This window comes from Hypanus sabinus, chromosome 15 (genome assembly GCF_030144855.1).
Source record: "Hypanus sabinus isolate sHypSab1 chromosome 15, sHypSab1.hap1, whole genome shotgun sequence".
Taxonomy (NCBI): Eukaryota; Metazoa; Chordata; class Chondrichthyes; order Myliobatiformes; family Dasyatidae; genus Hypanus; species Hypanus sabinus.
The window spans coordinates 65189624-65207494 of NC_082720.1; positions in this window are offsets into that span (position 1 = coordinate 65189624).

Sequence of the window (17871 nt, forward strand, 5' to 3'; positions counted from 1 at the left end):
GAACCTGTGGATTGAATAGGCCTTGAAGGTGATTCATGCAACAGAACAGGTTGTTTCAGCATTATGCAGCAGTCAAGACAACTGCTGCAATTTCTTCATCCACCTGATAATGATCAGTCTTTCCTGTCACATCAGCTCTTTTGCTCAAGTCCAATCAATTCTCAACAAAACTGCCAAATGCCATTATATGTGAGGGTAATGTTCCAGGAGAAGTGACAGTCCTGCAGTTTGTTTTTTGACCAATCTCTTAAAAGTATTAATAAAGGCCCAGATTATATTTTCCAGTCTATCCAATGACTTATTTATAACTACTCACTGTATGCATTCTTTTGCTAGCCAAATAATAATGGAGATTTTAATGCACCATGTTTGACTGATGATTCCCTGCAGATAATGAATTCCATTAATGAATGCTTATTTTTAGAATGCATTCAATTAAAAATAAAAGAATCCCATGTAGACGAAAATAGGTTTTGGTTGCTGCAGAAGAACTACATTATTCATTTTGTGCTCTGAAATCAATTGCATGCAAAGATTTAATTTTCCTAATAGCTGTAGTTATTCTTTTCCTGTCTATAGATTTATGACCATTTTAAGTAATGTTTGAGATGTGATCACCTTTGTAAAGTATATACAGTAAGTTAATTCAGAACCACTATGCTGGGCAGTAGCAATAACGTTCTACTTATCGGCCTTTGTGGAGTGCATCAGTTCGGTTTCTAGAGTTGTCTGTGTTACCTTACACAAGCAAACCATGGTCGAGAGCTGGAGCAATAATCAGATGACTCACACAGAACTGAAAAAATAACTTTATTAACTAATAAATATCTCGCATGAGAATGCTATCCAAGGAATCCTGCTGAAATGTGGACTGTTTATTCCCCTCCGTAGATGCTGTCTGACTTGCTGAGTCCCTCCTGTGTGGTTGTGTGTGTGCTCTGGATTTCCAGCATCTGCAGAATCTTTTGTGTCCAGTGAAAAGCATTTTTCTTTCCAACTTTAAATCTAAACATTGGAAAGTTTTGTAGAATTAGAGACCGTACCTTTTGTTGTCCAGAACAAAATATTGTAGGTTCTAGAACTGCTGGAAATGCTTAATAGTTGCTATGTGGAGGGAGAGACAGTGTTTTCTCTTTCCATAGATGTTACCTAAAATGTTGAGTAGTTTTCTAGTTTGATTATTATTCCAGGTCTGCATTCTTTAACAAAACCAAAATTGCCCTGTGCTCAAAGAGTTACTTTTTTAGAATGAATCAGTCTCTGTCAGATTGATTGTGATTAGTGTGTTCTTTTTTCCAAATACCTTGACATGGATATCCTTGTCATGCTGCATCCTGCAAGGCAAATCATCAGCTGGTTTACCTTCATCGGTATTTAACCTGTTCAGAACATAAAACGAAACTGAACTTTAAGCAAACTCCAATAAGCTGGTCAATTTAAATGAACACAGAAATTAGCTAATATTTATCAGAGCCGTTACCCCTGCAGATATCATTACCATGCAGACTATTTGCTACCAACTTCCAGCTCATCCTCTGGATAAATTAGTTTTCCAGATTGAAGAATACCATGAATCTTTCAAATTATACAATCTAAGTGATAATCATGTGCAGTCAAAGGCTAAGTTCTCAATATTTTTTTTTGTATTTACACTATTTGTTATCTTTTGTGCATTGGCAGTTTGTCCATCTTTATAGTTTTTCGTTGATTGTATTGTATCTCTTTATTTGTGGTGATTGCCCACAAGAGAATGATTCTCTGTGTAGTACATGGAATATATATGTTGATAATAAATGTACTTTGAACTTTGAAATCAAATCAAATTTTGGAACCAAAAGATAAAGGGAACATAGCAGCGAGGTAGGAAAGTGAGTTGTTTTTTTTTAATTTGTCCACTTGGTCAGGTGGTTTAATTATTTATCCCAGACTTGCCCCATGAACTGCTACCTTACAGTTCAACTCAGGGTAATCACTTTGGTTGGACTGCAGTCATATAGATATGATCATCCAATCACATTGGGTTAGTCTGCAGTCATATAGATATGATCAACCAATTACATTGGTCGGTCTGCAGTCATATAGATATGGTCAACTAAAAGTTAAAAGTAAATCGATTATCAAAGTATATATATGCCACCATCTGCTACCTTGAGATTCATTTACTTGCAGGCATTTAAAAAAAACTACAAACAATAGAAAAACTAAACATAACAAACATGGACAGATGTCCAATGTGTAAAAGAGGGCAAATCATGCAAATAATAAATTTAAAATATATGAATAAATAATATTGAGAACACGAGTTGCAGAGTCATTGAAAGTTAGACCAAAGGTTGTGGAATCATTTCAGAGTTGAACTGAATGAAATTATCCACGCATGTTCAGGAGCCAGTTGGTTGTAGATATTAATTGATCCAGGACCTTGTCATGTGGAATGTAAGGCTCCTGTACTTTATTCCTTGTGGTAACAATGAGAAGAGAGCATTGACAGAGTGGCAGGAGTCCTCGATGATGGATGCTGCTTTCGTGTGGCAGCATTCCTTTTAAATGTGTCCTAGTGATTAGGATTTCCTTTCCAAAGGTTATTTTTGAATTTAATGAATTTGACCACAATCTGATGGTTGAGATATTGGATTAGCCTTGATTGTTTGAGTGGTGAAGCAAATTCAAATGCCAAATAGCCTACTCCTGCTCCTATTTCTCATGCTGTTAAAAGTATGCTCCTTGTTACTTGTTAACAATCACACACAAACTAGCTTTTATTTTGTGTATATAGTCCCATCCAAAGCCAGAATTTGGTGTTCATAAATACATGTGTCAATTAAGACTCACCTAAACTGCAACACCATCACCAAACTCCCAACTCTCTCCTCAGGCTGTAGTTACATGATGTTTGGTCAGTAAATTAAAGAAAAAATAACAACGGTATATTTTACTAAAGTCTCTGTGTTTTGTGCTAAGAACTTGCTGCTGTGCCTTGTATCTAATTATGTGGATTGCTGTGATTTTACTCTGTATATTTTGTTGTCTCTGTATATTTTAAACATATGGAAATGCTGGGAATTCATTGTTTATTGAATAATTTATACCTGCAATCACTGTAAGTGCTGATAATGGGGAATGGTATATGAACGACAGGCAGTAGTTTAAGCAGTCAGCTTACGGTCAGCAAGTGTTGCAAGGTAATGGAATGAGAATGGGAATTAAAATAAGAAGATTAGCTGCCAGAAACTCGGTGGGCTGAATGGCCTCAATTGCTGTCATGATTTAGTGCTTTACTTTCCAAATATTCTTCTAAAACGAAGTATGACAACATTTGATAATTGCAAGAAAAACTTATCATGTAAGTTGGTGCTTCAGCCATTTGCAGATGATACAAAGATAGGTAGAGGGGCAGCTTGTCTTGAGGAAGCAGGGAGTCTGCAGAAGGAATTGAACATATTGAGAAAATGGATGAAGAAGTGGCAGATAGAATGTAGTCAAAGGTGCAAAGGGACTTGGGAGTCCTCATGCAGGACTCCTTAAAGGTTAACTTGTAAGCTGAGTCAGCGATAATTGGTAAGGAAGGCAAATACAATGTTAACATTTATTTTGACAGGACTAGAATATAAGAGCAAGGACATGATCCTGAGGCTTTATAAAGCATTGTTCAGACCATACTTGTGTGCAGTTTTGGGCCTCTTATCTAAGTATAGATGTGCTGGTATTGGAGAGGGTCCAGAGGAGGATCATGAGAATAGGTTAACATATGAGGAGCAATTGATGGCTCTGGGCCTGTACTTAATGGAGTTTAGAGTAATGAGGGGGGTATCTTTTTGAAACATATTGCATATTGAAAGGCCGAGACTGAATGTGGAGAGGATGTTTCCTCTCTTGGGTGACACTAGGACCAGAGGGCACAGCATCAGAATAGAGGGCTGTCCATTTAGAGCAGCGATGAGGAAGAATTTCTTTAGCCAGAGAGTGGAGAATCTGTGGAATTCATTGCCACAAGGAGCTGTGGAGGCCAAGTTACTGAGTATATTTAAAGCTGAGTTTCATAGGTTCCTGGTTAGCCAAGGCATCAACGGTTACAGGGAGAAGGCAGAAGAATGGGGTTGAGAGGAATAATAAATCAGCTATTTGGCCCAATTCTGCTCTTGTGTCCTATGGCCTTTATAATCGATGTAAAAACTCACAAGGAAATAGCAGTAACTTTGAACAACACTCAATCTCCCTGGGGAACAGGTACAATTGCTGAAGGTGAGAGGAGAATATTCACACCCTCTTCTTTATAAAGCCCCCAAAAATAAGCTACCAGGACGTTAATCATTCCTGGGTGATATTTAAATCTAGTTCTGCACTGTGTGTCTAAAGACATGTTCTGCTGTCAGTGATGTAGAGCTTGTCTGACATGCAGCAATAACAAAAGGTCTGCTTAGGATATAACTGATATATAACTCTCACCAGCTGATCTGTGTGAATTTCTTCATGAGGGGTCACTGAGTTGCAGAACTGTCAATAATATCAGCTTGGAGAGTAGCACAGCATCCTTGTCGATATTAGTTCCTCACCCCACAATGATTATCTGGCCATTATTCTATTGCTGTTTGTAGGAGCTTCCTGTGTACAATTTGGCTACAATATTTTCTACATTAAAAGCATGAGTAAGTGACTGTATTTCAAAGAGCTTATTGGTTATCAAGTATTTTAATCAGAATGAAAGCAGTGTAAAGAACCATGTTCTTTTCTTGCACTACAGTCCGTTTACGTCATAAAACAGGTTTTGTCTCTCTGTTCCACCTGCAGTCTATGAATTCCAGTAAAATTAGTTTTAAGAGACTATTCTTAAATCCAGTCTGTAGAACTACATTGCAGCTTCATTCCAGAAATGTGAACTGGCTTCTTTATTGTTTCATTTCTTAAAAACCGTTGACATGTTTAGTTCATCCATCATGCTCCACAAGAAAATAATTTATTATATGAAATAAACCATTTAAGATTATTTTGTCAAATTGAATCAATTTGATGACTAACCATTGATGTTGATGCTCCATGATTGAAATGACTGATTTCAGTTTTATTTATTCCATGCTCCCCTTGTCAGTTTTTCTGAGGGATTAATCATATTTTGTGAACTTTTAAATAAATCGACATTTCATTGACAACTTCCAACTCATTTCTGTTTCTTGGCTAATCGTATTATTCATCAACACCATTGTTAGTGGGCATTCACTCAGTAACTTCACTGAGGCATTGTCACTGAAAGCACCTCACAGGGGTGGACCAAAACAACCAAAGTTTAGAGAGCTCAGAGCTTGTTCAAAATGGTGGTGAGACAAGGAGATTTAAAACTCCCTGTTTTAAATCAATGGATTTAAATGCAATGCAATGGATGAGCCAATAAAAGGGATGGCTCAGGGAATCAGAATTGAAGGATAACTTAAGATACATACTCATCAAGAAAAGTTGATTAGACTGTAGGCTCTTCCTCAGGGAAAATACTTCTCATGTTCTTATGTAACACACATCAAATGCTGGAGGGATTCAGCATGTCTGAGCATCTACAGAAAAGGGAAAAAAAGTGTTGATATTTCAGGCGGAGATCCTTCATCAGTCCTGAGTGTATAAGATACTGAAAGAGTGCAATGCAGTAAACGATAAAGTGCAAAGTAGATTGCCGAGAGCCCATCTTAATATACAAGAGGTCCATTCAAGTGTTGGATAACCGTGGGGTCTTTGATGGAAGCTGAGTTATGTGCTTTCAGGATTTTGTATCTTCTGCCTGATGGAAGAAGGGAGAGAGTGTCTGGGGTAGATGGGATCTTTGACTAATCTGGCTACTTTAATGAGGTAGTGAGAAGTATACACAAAGAACTCTGCAGCTTCCTGTGATCATGTGCAGAACAGTATCACTGATGTATGTCGTAAAAGGAAAACTCTGATTTTAAACCTCCTCTGCCTTGCGGCCACAGCCACCCATGAGAAAGGCGTTGGGAGTAAGCCCCGAGGTCCCTAAGGCAGTTGTTTACAATTTAACTTGACAATCTCTACAATGACACTGGCTAAGTGGTCTATGGATCACTAGAGTTAGCTGCTCTGTAAATTTCCATCTGACTTACTGACACATTGGACAGCGATGATGCAAGTTGTTGCAGCTACTGTATGTCTTCAAGATTCAAGATCGTGTTACACAATTTTTCTGTACACAAGTGTAAGGGGAATGAAAAAGATATTACACCAGATCTGATACAGCACAAAGAAACACAAAAGATAAAGAACACAATAATAATAAAATATATAAGATAGCTTATATACATAAAGTGAGGCTAGGCTGTACATAAGGTGACTGAAGTGAAGTAGTAAAGTAGTGGTGGAGTTAGTAGGTGGAAGTATTTATCAGCTTTACTACTTGGGGAAAGTAACTGTTTTTGAGTCTGATAGTCCTGGTGTGGATGCTACATAGCTTTTCCCTGATGAGAGTGCTTTCTGAACTCTTTGAATGGTAACCAAAAAAAATAGCATGAGATATAAAATAAAATAAAATAAATTTTTTATCTCATTTCATCAATGAACTAGGTACAGACAATGGCAAAGTTCCTGGTTGTCCTGTCCTCATTTTGCAGTATGAGAATTATAACCGTTTTGCTAACAGCTGTGCTGCCATCAGTGTTCCCTGTAAGGCGTGCCTGTGCACACATCTTTTGCTGCCAGTGCACAAAAGGTTGTCACCCTCCACCTTATTATTCAGTATATTTCATGATCGTACACAATCACATTTCCTTTCCTGGTTTCTGATGTGGTTAGTGTGGAGTTTGCAATGATTTCTCTGCAGATTTTAGAACTGGCTTACTTATACTGTTTTAATAGAAGAAATTATTGATTAACTATGTCAAATTCGAAAGAAGCAAAGGGTGTGAAGCGCAAAAGAACTGTTACTTCATTTAAAGTAGAATGGCTTAATGAAACAGTGGAAACTGCTACAACAAAAGTTCATGAGGTCAGGAAATTGCAGCTATGAGAAATATTTATGTACAATAGAGAAACTGGTGTTACCTGCATGTATTGTTGCGATGCAAAAGTTGCTGGAGAACTTGCAAGTGGAAAGAAGTGGAGTGATATTTGGTAACATTAATTTTTAACCATCATTTAGCAAGCAAATCACATGTGGATGGTGTGCAAAAGCTCCAGCGAGAAAATCCTTCATCACCCGCTATGCAAATTTTGTGAGAGTGCAGATGAACAAGACTGAAAACAATCAAACCCAGAGGAGATCAAAGTTCTTATCAACAGTTATTTTATTTCTTTTAAACAATGAACAACAAACTGAACTTAACAGTTTATTATCCTTAGAATAGCTCCATGTAAAAATTCAATGTGCACATGTTGTTGTCACTGGGCAAAAAGACTGCATAGCACAAGATTTTTGTGCACACTGGTCATTACAAATTGGAAGAACATGGGCTACCATGATGCCCTAATTTTAACCATTTTGTTTTTGTATCTCTGGGGCAGGGGCTCCCAATCTTTTTATGCCATTGACCATTAGCTGAAGTGTCCGTGGATGCTAAGTTCGGTACCCCTGCTCTAGGGTGATGAAGAGCTAGCCTGAAACTTGGTCTGTTTGTCACCGTCTCTAAGCCACTCTGTTTGTTTCCATCTCTGCCTGGCCTGCTGAGCTCCTCTAGCATTTTGTGTGTGTTGCTTCGATTTCCAGCACCTGCAGATTTTCTCTGGTTTCTGTAAGGAGTTTGTTCATTCTCCTGTGTGCACCTACTTCCTTCCACATTCCAAAGACATAAAGGTTAGTGAGGCTCGTGGGTTGTGGGCATTCTATGTTGGCATCGGCAGCACGATGATGCTTATGGACTGCCACAGCATGTATTCATTTTATGATGGTCATTGAAGCAGATACGACAGTGGTCACTGGCAGGACTGGATCCAGGTGCAGATGAACAGCACGCTCTGTCACGGTGAGTGCTGGCAGCGAATCAACCTAGGGGTGGAGAAATGCAAACTCTGTTACAGTGAGCGCGGGCAATGACTTAACCCAGGAGTGGAGGAATGGAAGACTCACCATGAAGAGACAGAAACCAGAGGTTAAACATCTTAATATCAACAGCAGCAGTGGCATGACCAAGTAACACCGCAAGACAAATCATTCTTCAGAAACAAAGACTCTTGTCCACTGCTAAACGAGAATTATAGATATTATGCCAAATCTTCACCAACTCCTAAGGGAGTAGAGGCATCGTTGTGCTTTACTTGTAATTTCACTTGCATTCTGAGCCCAGGACATGTCCTTTGAAATGATAAGAAATTTAAAATTGTTGACCTTTCCACCTCTGATTCCCCGATGAGGACTGGCTCATGAACCTCTAGGTTCCTCCTGCTGAAGTCAGAATTCTTGTTGTAATGGCACCACTCAGCTACATTTTTAGTATCTCTCCTTTATTCTGATTCATCACCACTTTTGATTCAGCCTACAACAGGTCAATATGAATTAGTTCAAGTTCAAGTATATTGCCATAGACAAACTAAGAGAGGTATACGGTGATTGGCCACTTTATTAGGTACAGCTGTACAGTTAGTTTCTCATTAATGCAATTATCTAATCAACCAGTACTGTGGCAGCAAATCAGCATCTTGTTCATTGGTAACATCATGTGTCATGCAGATTACATTATTTCAGCAAGATCTTGTCTGTTAATTTTTCCTCTTTCAAGTCCATGTGTATGTGCTACCCAGTCTTTTTAATATGTGTTAACTAACCTGGGAAGGATGCCAGTAATTAATAATTTGTTATGTCTTTTAATTCCTTCCATTATTTTCACTTCCGCACAGGGAGATGTTAGCAAAACTTCCCAGTGATGGAAAACAGACAGAAAATGTAATTTGGTAGATTTGGCCCACCTTAGTGGAATATGTAATTTGATCTCCATCCTGATTAGGCTCACAATACTAAAGCAGTTGCGATGCACCATCAATAACTCACTCTGAGACGTAAGGCGAGATATCGGCTTTTATTGACTGGAAGAAGGAACAAACAGTGAGTGACCACCATACTACATCCTGGAGACTGAGAGGCCGGGCTCAGGCCTCGATCGTCTTTATACAGGGGTCTGTGGGAGGAGCCACAGGAGCAGTCAACAGGGGGCGTGTCCAGACAGGCACATGTAGTTCACCACAAGTTGTTTATGGATAGATTACTGGAACTCTCAGAGAAATAATGGGATGACTGCACTCAGTGGCCAATTTATTAGGTTCACCTGCACACCTACACATTAATGCAAATATGTAATCAGGCAATCATATGGCAGCAACTCAATGCATGAAAGCAGGCAGGGATGGTCAAGATGTTCAGTTGTTATTCAGTTCAACCATCAGAATGGGGAAGAAATGTGATCTAAGTGACTTTGACCTTGGAATGAATGTTGGTGCCAGACAGGGTGATTTGAGTATCTCAGAAACTGCTGATCTCCTGGGATTTTCATGCACAGGAGTCTCTAGAGTTTACAGAGAATGGTGCAATAAACACAAAGTAAACGTCTGATGAGCAGTAGTCCTGTGAGTGCAATGTCTTTTTGATGAGTGAGGTCAGAGGAGAATGACCAACCTGGTTCAAGATGACAGGAAGGCAACAGTAACCCAGAAAGCTTGTTGCAACAGTGTGTGCAGAAGAGCATCTCTGAATGCACAACATGTCAAACCTTGAAGTGCTACAGCAACTGAAGACCACAAACATACAGAAAGACACTCGGTGGCCTCTTTATTAAATACCTCTGATTTACATCTAATTACAACTAATTTATACTGCATGCCTAGTATTTTGATGTTAACCCATTTTATTTTTACATAGAGAAATATTTCCACTTTTAAAGGAGGAATCCAAGCCGAACTTAAAAAAAAAAGCAGAGAATGGTGGAAATAGTCAACAGGTCAGGCAGAATCCAAAAATGAAAATTAGCTTTACTTATCACACATAATTCAGAATATACAGTGAAATGTCATTTTGTGTCTGAGGATTCTGCTGGAGATAGCCTGCAAATGTAGCCATGTTTCTGGCACCAACATAGCCATAACTCACTAATACTAACCCATATGCCTTTGGACTATGGGAGGAACCAGAGCCCATGAAGGAAACCCACATTCACGGGAAGAACATACAAACTCCTTACTCTCAGTGGCAGGTATCAAATCCCAATTGGTGATTGATGGTGCTGTAAAGCAATTGTGTTAAATGTTACACTACCATTCCACACCCTCCCCCAACATGTTGCCCCCACAATCTATGGCAGGGGTTCCCAATCCAGGGCCCACAGACTCCTCGGTTAATGGTAAGGGTTCATGGCATGAAAAATGCTGGGAAGCCCTGACTTATGGAGAGAGCAAGTTTAAAGTCAATGGCCATTCATCAAACTGAGGCCTAGGCCCCGGTCCTAGAGCGAGGCATGACCTGGTGTTTGGACAATTTAAATGTCGGCGCAGATAGATGGAAAAGGTAGGGTGTCAGGACAGAAAGTGAGGGTCGGGCCAGTTTTGCTCAGTTTCCCATGATGTTCCTGCCTCCGTGGTGCTGAGACTGTGAGACTGCTGGGTGCTGTGTTTTACGTCTGTGAGCTTCATGGCGACTTGCCCAGCTATAGGATGAACTGAAGCCGAGGCTTGGCCTACTCCAGTTGCTCTAGGGAACCAGACTCAATTTGGTCTGGAATGTTGTTGCTTGTTTCTATTGTTTGCATGATTTGAGTTTTTTTTTCTCCTTCTCTGCACATTGAGCCTTGGTCTTTCTTTTTTAAATTTTTTTCAGGTTTCTTGCTAAGTTAAACAAATTTCATGTCACATGCCAGTGATAATAAACCTGATTCTGATTCATGGGTGCCTGCCGAGAGATCTCAATGTTGTATGACCTACTTTGATGATAAATATGCTTTGAATTCTTGAATCAAATCTGATTTGAATCAAAACTGAATCCTTGAAGTGAAAACAGCACAGGTTTCAGATAATTCAAATTCGGTTAAAATAGATCCTTGTCAAAATACTTTTTAATATGTTGGAAGGAAATAATCATTTTGAAAGTCAACGAGAAAAAGATATGGAACTTGATCTTTTCAAACCAACAGTTATGATGCTTGAAAGTTTATAATAAATGGTAGTATTAATCAAGACAGTTTAAAGTCAGTGGAAAGGATAAATGAGTTGGCAGACTGGCTGTTCCAGAGCTATTCTGTTTATAATGAGTTAGTTATTTCTCCTCCCTCGTTGACACAATACTCCCTTGGGCAGTTATGTGGAGCAAAATACCTTTGGGTTACCAGGCTCTGGCTCTGGCTGGCTTCAGTGTTCCAGGATAAATGCTTCTTTCTTTACACCCCAGTGTGTAGCTTTGTTACCATGCTGAATTTCACAGAGAGCTGCCTTCATTTTTTTTCTTCCCTCCCACCACAATTCGGTGTCAGATTGCTATCAATATCTCAGTCTGTGCTTGGGAAATAAACACTTGGACGCTAAATTTTTTCTTTGAAAGAATCAGAAGTCTGTCTATAGGCTCCAATTTTTAAAGTTTGTTTTGTGAATTTATGAACACAGCACAGATTTGCTGTTTGGCCATTTGAGACCTGGAATCTAGACTTGTTTTGTGAGAGAAAATCGTGTGTGATGTTATTATAAACTTTTGTCTCTTTGAAGTCATGTGCAGCACACCAATGCCTGGATCTTTTTGGGGATTAAAAAAAAACTGATATTTAACTCTTCTGCAACCCATTTCCTTAGAATGCACATCAGCAGTGTCATAATGCCGCTGAATTACTTTAAACAAAGGGGAGCATTGTTGATCACATCAAGGGCAGAAGTGAATGGCTGTTTCTCTTTTCAAAAAAAATAAAACATTCATCTTCGATGGTTCTTCAGCTTTTCACCAAAAACAGAAATGCTTTCAGTGGGAAGATTTTATTTTATGCTAAGCCTTTGATTTTCTGTACAAAGAAGTGGAAAGAGAGAAATTCAAGTTTGGGGTGTCAATATCTCTGAGGGTTTATCCAGGACCCAACATAACGACGCAGTTACAAAGAAGGCATGGCTGCGGCTATATTTCATTAGGAGTTTGAGGAGTCACCAAAAACACTCACACCTTTCCACAGATGTTCTGCAGAGAGGATTTTAACTGACTCCATCACCTACTGGTATCGGGTTGGTGGTGGGGGAGGGATGGCTACTGCACGGGATCGAAATACGCTGCAGAGAGTTGTAAACCTTGTCAGCTCCGCCATGGGCTCTAGCCTCCGTAGAATCCAGGCACCTTCATGGAGTGATGCCCCAAAAAGGCGGCATCCATCAGTAGAGAACCCCCATTACCCAAGTCATGCCTTGTTCTTATTGCTGCCATCAGGAAGGAGGTACAGAACGCCGAAGTGTTTTGGCCTGAAACGTCGACTGTTCTTCTTTCCATAGATGCTGCCTGGCCTGCTGAGTTCCTCCAGCATTTTGTGTGTGTTTCTCGGATTTCCAGCATCTGCAGATTTTTTCTTGTTTATGAACAGATACAAAAGCCTGAAGACACACACTCAACGATTCAGGAGCAGTTTATTCCCCTTTGCCATTGATTTCTGAATGGACATTGAACCCATGAAGACTACCTCACTACTTCTTTCTACTTTTGCACTACTTACTTAATTTAACTACAGTGTTTATATATATAGTTACTGTAATTCATGTTTTTGTGTTACTATTATTGCATTGTACAATTACCACAAAGACAACAAATTTCACAACATATGCTGATGATATTAAACCTGATACTGATACAAACACAAATGCCTTGAAATTGGATTAATTTGTGTTTTTATGTGTAAAATAGAGTTTTGGATATTAAAGAACAGGGTATGATTAATAAAGGAGAAGATGCATTGAGATAAAAGATGTTACTGGATAGGGGATCTGGTGAGGAACCTAACAGCCCCTCCCTCATTCTTAAGTTGGTATGAAAAGTATTTTGCCCTTTACAAGGGATTTAGAGTGCTTGTGCAGGATTCCCTAAAAGTATAGCCAATAATATTAAAGAGGATACCAAATGTTTTTTTCAGATACATAAAATGTAAAAGAGAGTTGAGAGTGGATATGAACCACTGGAAAATTCTGCTGGAGATGCAGTAATGGGGGACAATGAAATAGCAGATGAACTGAATAAGTATTTTGCATCAGTCTTCACGGTGGGAGACAATAGTGGTATGGAGAAGTTCCAAGTGTCAGGGATCACGAAGGGTGTGAAATTACCATTACTAGAGAGAAGGTCCTTGGGAAACTGAAATATTTGAAGATAGCTAAGTCACCTGGACCAGCTGGTGTACACCCCAGAGTTTCTGTTGTTTGCCTCAACTAATCACAGGCCTCTCAGACTGGAGGCCTGTGACTAGTGCTGTGCTGCAGGATCCATGTCTTTGTCATGTATATCAACAATCTGGATGATAATGTAGTTAACTGGATCAGCAATCTGTGGATGACATCAAGACCGGGGGTGTAGTGGACAGCGAGGAAGAATATCAAAGCTTGCAACAGGATCTGGATCTGTTGTGAGCTGGTGAAATGGACTGAAAAATCACAGACAAAATTTAAAGCAGACAAGTGTGAGCCATTCACTTCAGTAGACCCAGCCAGGGTAGGTCATACTTAGTGAGTGATAGGGCACTGAGGAGTGTAAAGCAACAGTGGGACCTGGAAATACAGATCCATAATTCTTTGAAAGTGGTGTCACAGGCAGATAGGGTTATAAAGAAAGCTTTTGTCACATTGGCGTTGATAAGTCAATGCTTTGAGTACAGGAGTTGGGTTGTTATGTTGGTGTTGCGTATGATTTTGGTGAGGCCTAATTTGGGATATAGTACCCAGTTTTGGTCACTTGCGTGGAAGTCTTAGGCACATACATTTAGCTAGGGCGCCTAAGACTTTTGCTCAATACTGTAGTAATTTTAAGTACAGCACTGTACTGCTGACACAAAATAACACAAATTTCATGACATATGTGAGTGATGATAAACGTGATTCTGATACAGGTCTCTTGCCGGCTGAGAGTGGGAAGGGGGTAGGGGGGAAGAATCATGTTTGTGAAAAAAGGGGAGAGAGAAGGGAGCACCAAAGAGACATTCTCTATCAATAAACCAATTGTTTGGAATCAAATGACCTTGCCTGGTGCCTGAGGGATTTTGAGGACCTGAGTTAGAGAGAAAGATTGAATAGGTTAGGACTTATTCCATAAAGTGTAGAGAATGAGGGGAGATTTGATAGAGGAATACAAAATTATTGGGGTATAGATGGGGTAAATGCAAGCAGGCATTTTCCAGTGAAGTTGTATGAGGCTAGAAGTGGAGATCATGGGTTAAGTGTGAAAGGTGAAATGTTTCACGGGAACAGGATTTGGAACATCTTCGCTCGGAGAGTTATGAGAATGCGGAATGAGCTGCTAACACAAGTGGTGGATGCATGGTTGACTTCAACATATAAGAAAATTTTGGAGAGGTGCATGGATGGGAGGGGTATGGAGGGCTATGGTCTGGGTACAGGTCGATGGGAGTAGGCAGATTAATGGTTTGGCACAGACTAGATGGGCTGAAGGGTCTGTTTCTGTGGTGTAGTGTTCCATGACTCTACTTCAATTTCTCAATAAATAGTCTGCCCGAGAAAATAAACCAGCATCATTTTCCTGTAAATTGCTGGATCGTTGTTTTTATTTATTAACTTTTCAGGATATAGTATGGTTATTGTTGCTTTTCACTCTTGTATAGTGTTACTATGTAAGGTTGATTGGACCAATTTAGCTTGACAGTTCCCTTTACACAAATTACTAAGGTTTAGGGAGGTGCCCTTTGGCCTGTTTAGCAGCTTTTGATTTGCAAGGTGCCCTTTTCATCTTTGCTTCATCCGTTCATCCAAAGGGACCTTTTTCCAGAGGCCATTAAAGCTACGGTCCCTAATGCAGCACTATGGTATCTCAGACAGGTTCTCTCTCTCCTTTGAGGGAGAGTGAGGTTGCTCCTGTAACAAGAGTAAAGACCAGTAACTTGGTGTTTCATTGTTATAACCTTCTGCATCATTTCTCCAAGCCTTCTGTCTCGAGGGCCAACAGGCTCTCACTCTCCATCAAAAGAGTGAGAGACAGAGATCATTCAAGTACAGGGGTCTTCTTCCGACAGCAGCCAGCAATTGGCAAAGAGACCACCTGCTGTCTAGATACTTCAGTCAGCAAAATCGGCCAGAAACTGGGTCATCCACTGGGCCATTCCATTCCTGGAGAGAGCTGCACAGCTGGTCTAAAAACCCACCAGTTGAGAAGAACCGTAGTTTGAACTTTAGATCATGGACTCCAACAGAACCCAAACCACCTTGAAAAAAAAAGGAAGGACAAGGGGAAGAAGAATAAGCTGTTACGTGGATGAACTGGAAGTCCGCTGGGTCTGCAAATGCTGCTGGCAACATCTTTCCCTAACCTCTTGTGGTCTAACTGAGCTAATCACATTTGTCTGTTTTTGGCTTTTATCCCACTAAACCTTTCCTATCCATGAACTTTTCTATTCTTTATTACAATGCATGGTTTATTTGTATTCTGACACAGATGCATGAATTCAATGCCAGGTCAATGGAAAATGAGACCTTCTTTTGAGAGTGGCTAATGCTGGTGGTGTATTGGCATGAGCACTGGACTTCAAGGCAGATGGTCCTGAGTTCAAACCCAGCTGGATTCCAACCTGGGCAACAACAGTAACTGCGTGGAAGAAAGGCCTGGCAATCTACTTCCGTATCTTGTCAGAAAAACCCCAGTGAGTCACGAGGAGTCGGACTTGACTTACTGACTGGAATGTTACTGAGCTGGGCTAAAAGAATGTAGGGCCTCCTCAGCTTACAAATACCTGATTTATATTATTTAGAGATACACTGCAGAACAGGCCTTTCCGGCCCATCAATCTGCACTGCTCTGCAACCCTCCTATTTAACACTAGCCTAATCATAGGAAAGTTTATAATGACTAACTAGCTGACTAACTAGTCCATCTTCATTCTGTGAGAGGAAACCACAGCATCCGGAGGAAAGCCATGCAGTTCACAGGGAGAACGTGCAAACTATTTATGGATGGCACCAGAATTTAATTCGAAACTCTGGAATACTGCAAGCTGTAATAACATCGCGCTAACCACTTCTCTATCACGGCAACCCCACTATGAACAGCCTGTGCGTAGGAGACAGATGGGGTGAATTTGCCAACTGCTGCAAGGATAGAGGCATATTCTACTACCTTAGAGCCTGGTCTGCAGCCGCACTTCCAGCTTGTGAACTGTTTGGTCTATGAATATTTCACAGAAATGGAACGCTGTTGTAACCTGGGGACAAATTGAGGCATAGAAATCCAAAAGTTTCACAGTGGTGTTTTAAACAAAGTTGTCCTGTTAGGTTAAATCATTAAAAGTATTGCTGCTACTCTAGAGTTGGTTGCTTCTCAATGCCTCATTAAATCAAAATTTGAACTAATGAAGTGCAATAGATCAAATGTGCAGGCTGCACACACAGATTGATAGATTGTCTGTTATTTTCTAAATTTCCATTGTCGTCTGAATCAGACTTCACAATGCTTCCTGTGAACATGATTTAGGATTTTTGCACTGGAACCCAGTGGGTCATTTCTTTATCTCTCAGCGTCAGCAGGATCCTGTTTCCTGTGTACCGGCAAGCAGCTGGCACCAATCCATATCTGTTATGCTCTGAGTCACAGTGCCGGCCATTGTTTTGAGAGCATCTTTTACTATGTCAAGAATAGTTTTATTTACAATATTGTGCAAAAGTCTTAGGCACAAGATTTTTTATATGGTTTCAAATGGAATGTCCTCCATGGAGTCCTGATCTCAACAACATGAAGGTTGTCTAAGATTACATGGAGAGACAGATGTAAGCAAAATAGCAAAATACTGCAGAACCATCACAAGTTCTCCAATGAACCTGGAACAACTTAGCAGCCGATTTTCTTATAAAACTGCATGACAGTGTACCTAAGAGAATGATGCAGCTTTAAGGGGAAAAAGGGGTCACATCAAATAATAATTTGCTTTCAGTTTTTTTACTGTTTACTGCTCTTTATAATAAATATTTTATTCACTAACCCTAACCATACTTCTTAGGAATGCAGGAGAATAGCGATGTGCCCAGTGGAAACCCATACAGTTACGGCAAGAATGTACAAGCTCCTTACAGGCAGTGGTAGGATTTGAACTCTTACAGCAGTCCTGTATATCATTGTACTCTATCATGCCATCCCAAAAATGATGCTCCTGCTCAGGATTGAACTGTGGTCCTTATGCCCACGAAGTGAACCTGATAACCACTACACTACAGAAGCAGTTCACCCAACAGATCCTAGATAATGCTTTTATGCAGAAGAGCATTGAAACAAAGGGACAATTTGATCCTATTTACTCATTTTAAAATGACACAGGAAGTCCATTAGGTTTATACCAGGATCCAGAAGTAATCTCATTAATCCAGTTTCTTCTTTCCTTACTTTCCTCTAGCCAAGCAATGTATTCTCCCTTACACACCCTTAGCTCATCTACTTTAACTACTTTTTTCATTCAGCTGCATTAAATGATACATTAACGTGGACGTATAGCACAGAACGTTGCTGGAAAAGGGTCAGTAACAGCATGAAGGATCTCACCCAACCTCCCACTCCTATCAGGGAGGAGGCTACGTAGCATCCACACCAGGACCATCAGACTCAAAAACAGTTACTTTCCCCAAGCAGTAAGGCTGATCAACACCTCCACCCACTAACCCACCCCTCCACACTCCCAACCATCACTTCTTTATCATTTCCTGTCAGTCACCTTACGTGTCAGGCACCTCCTGTGCCTA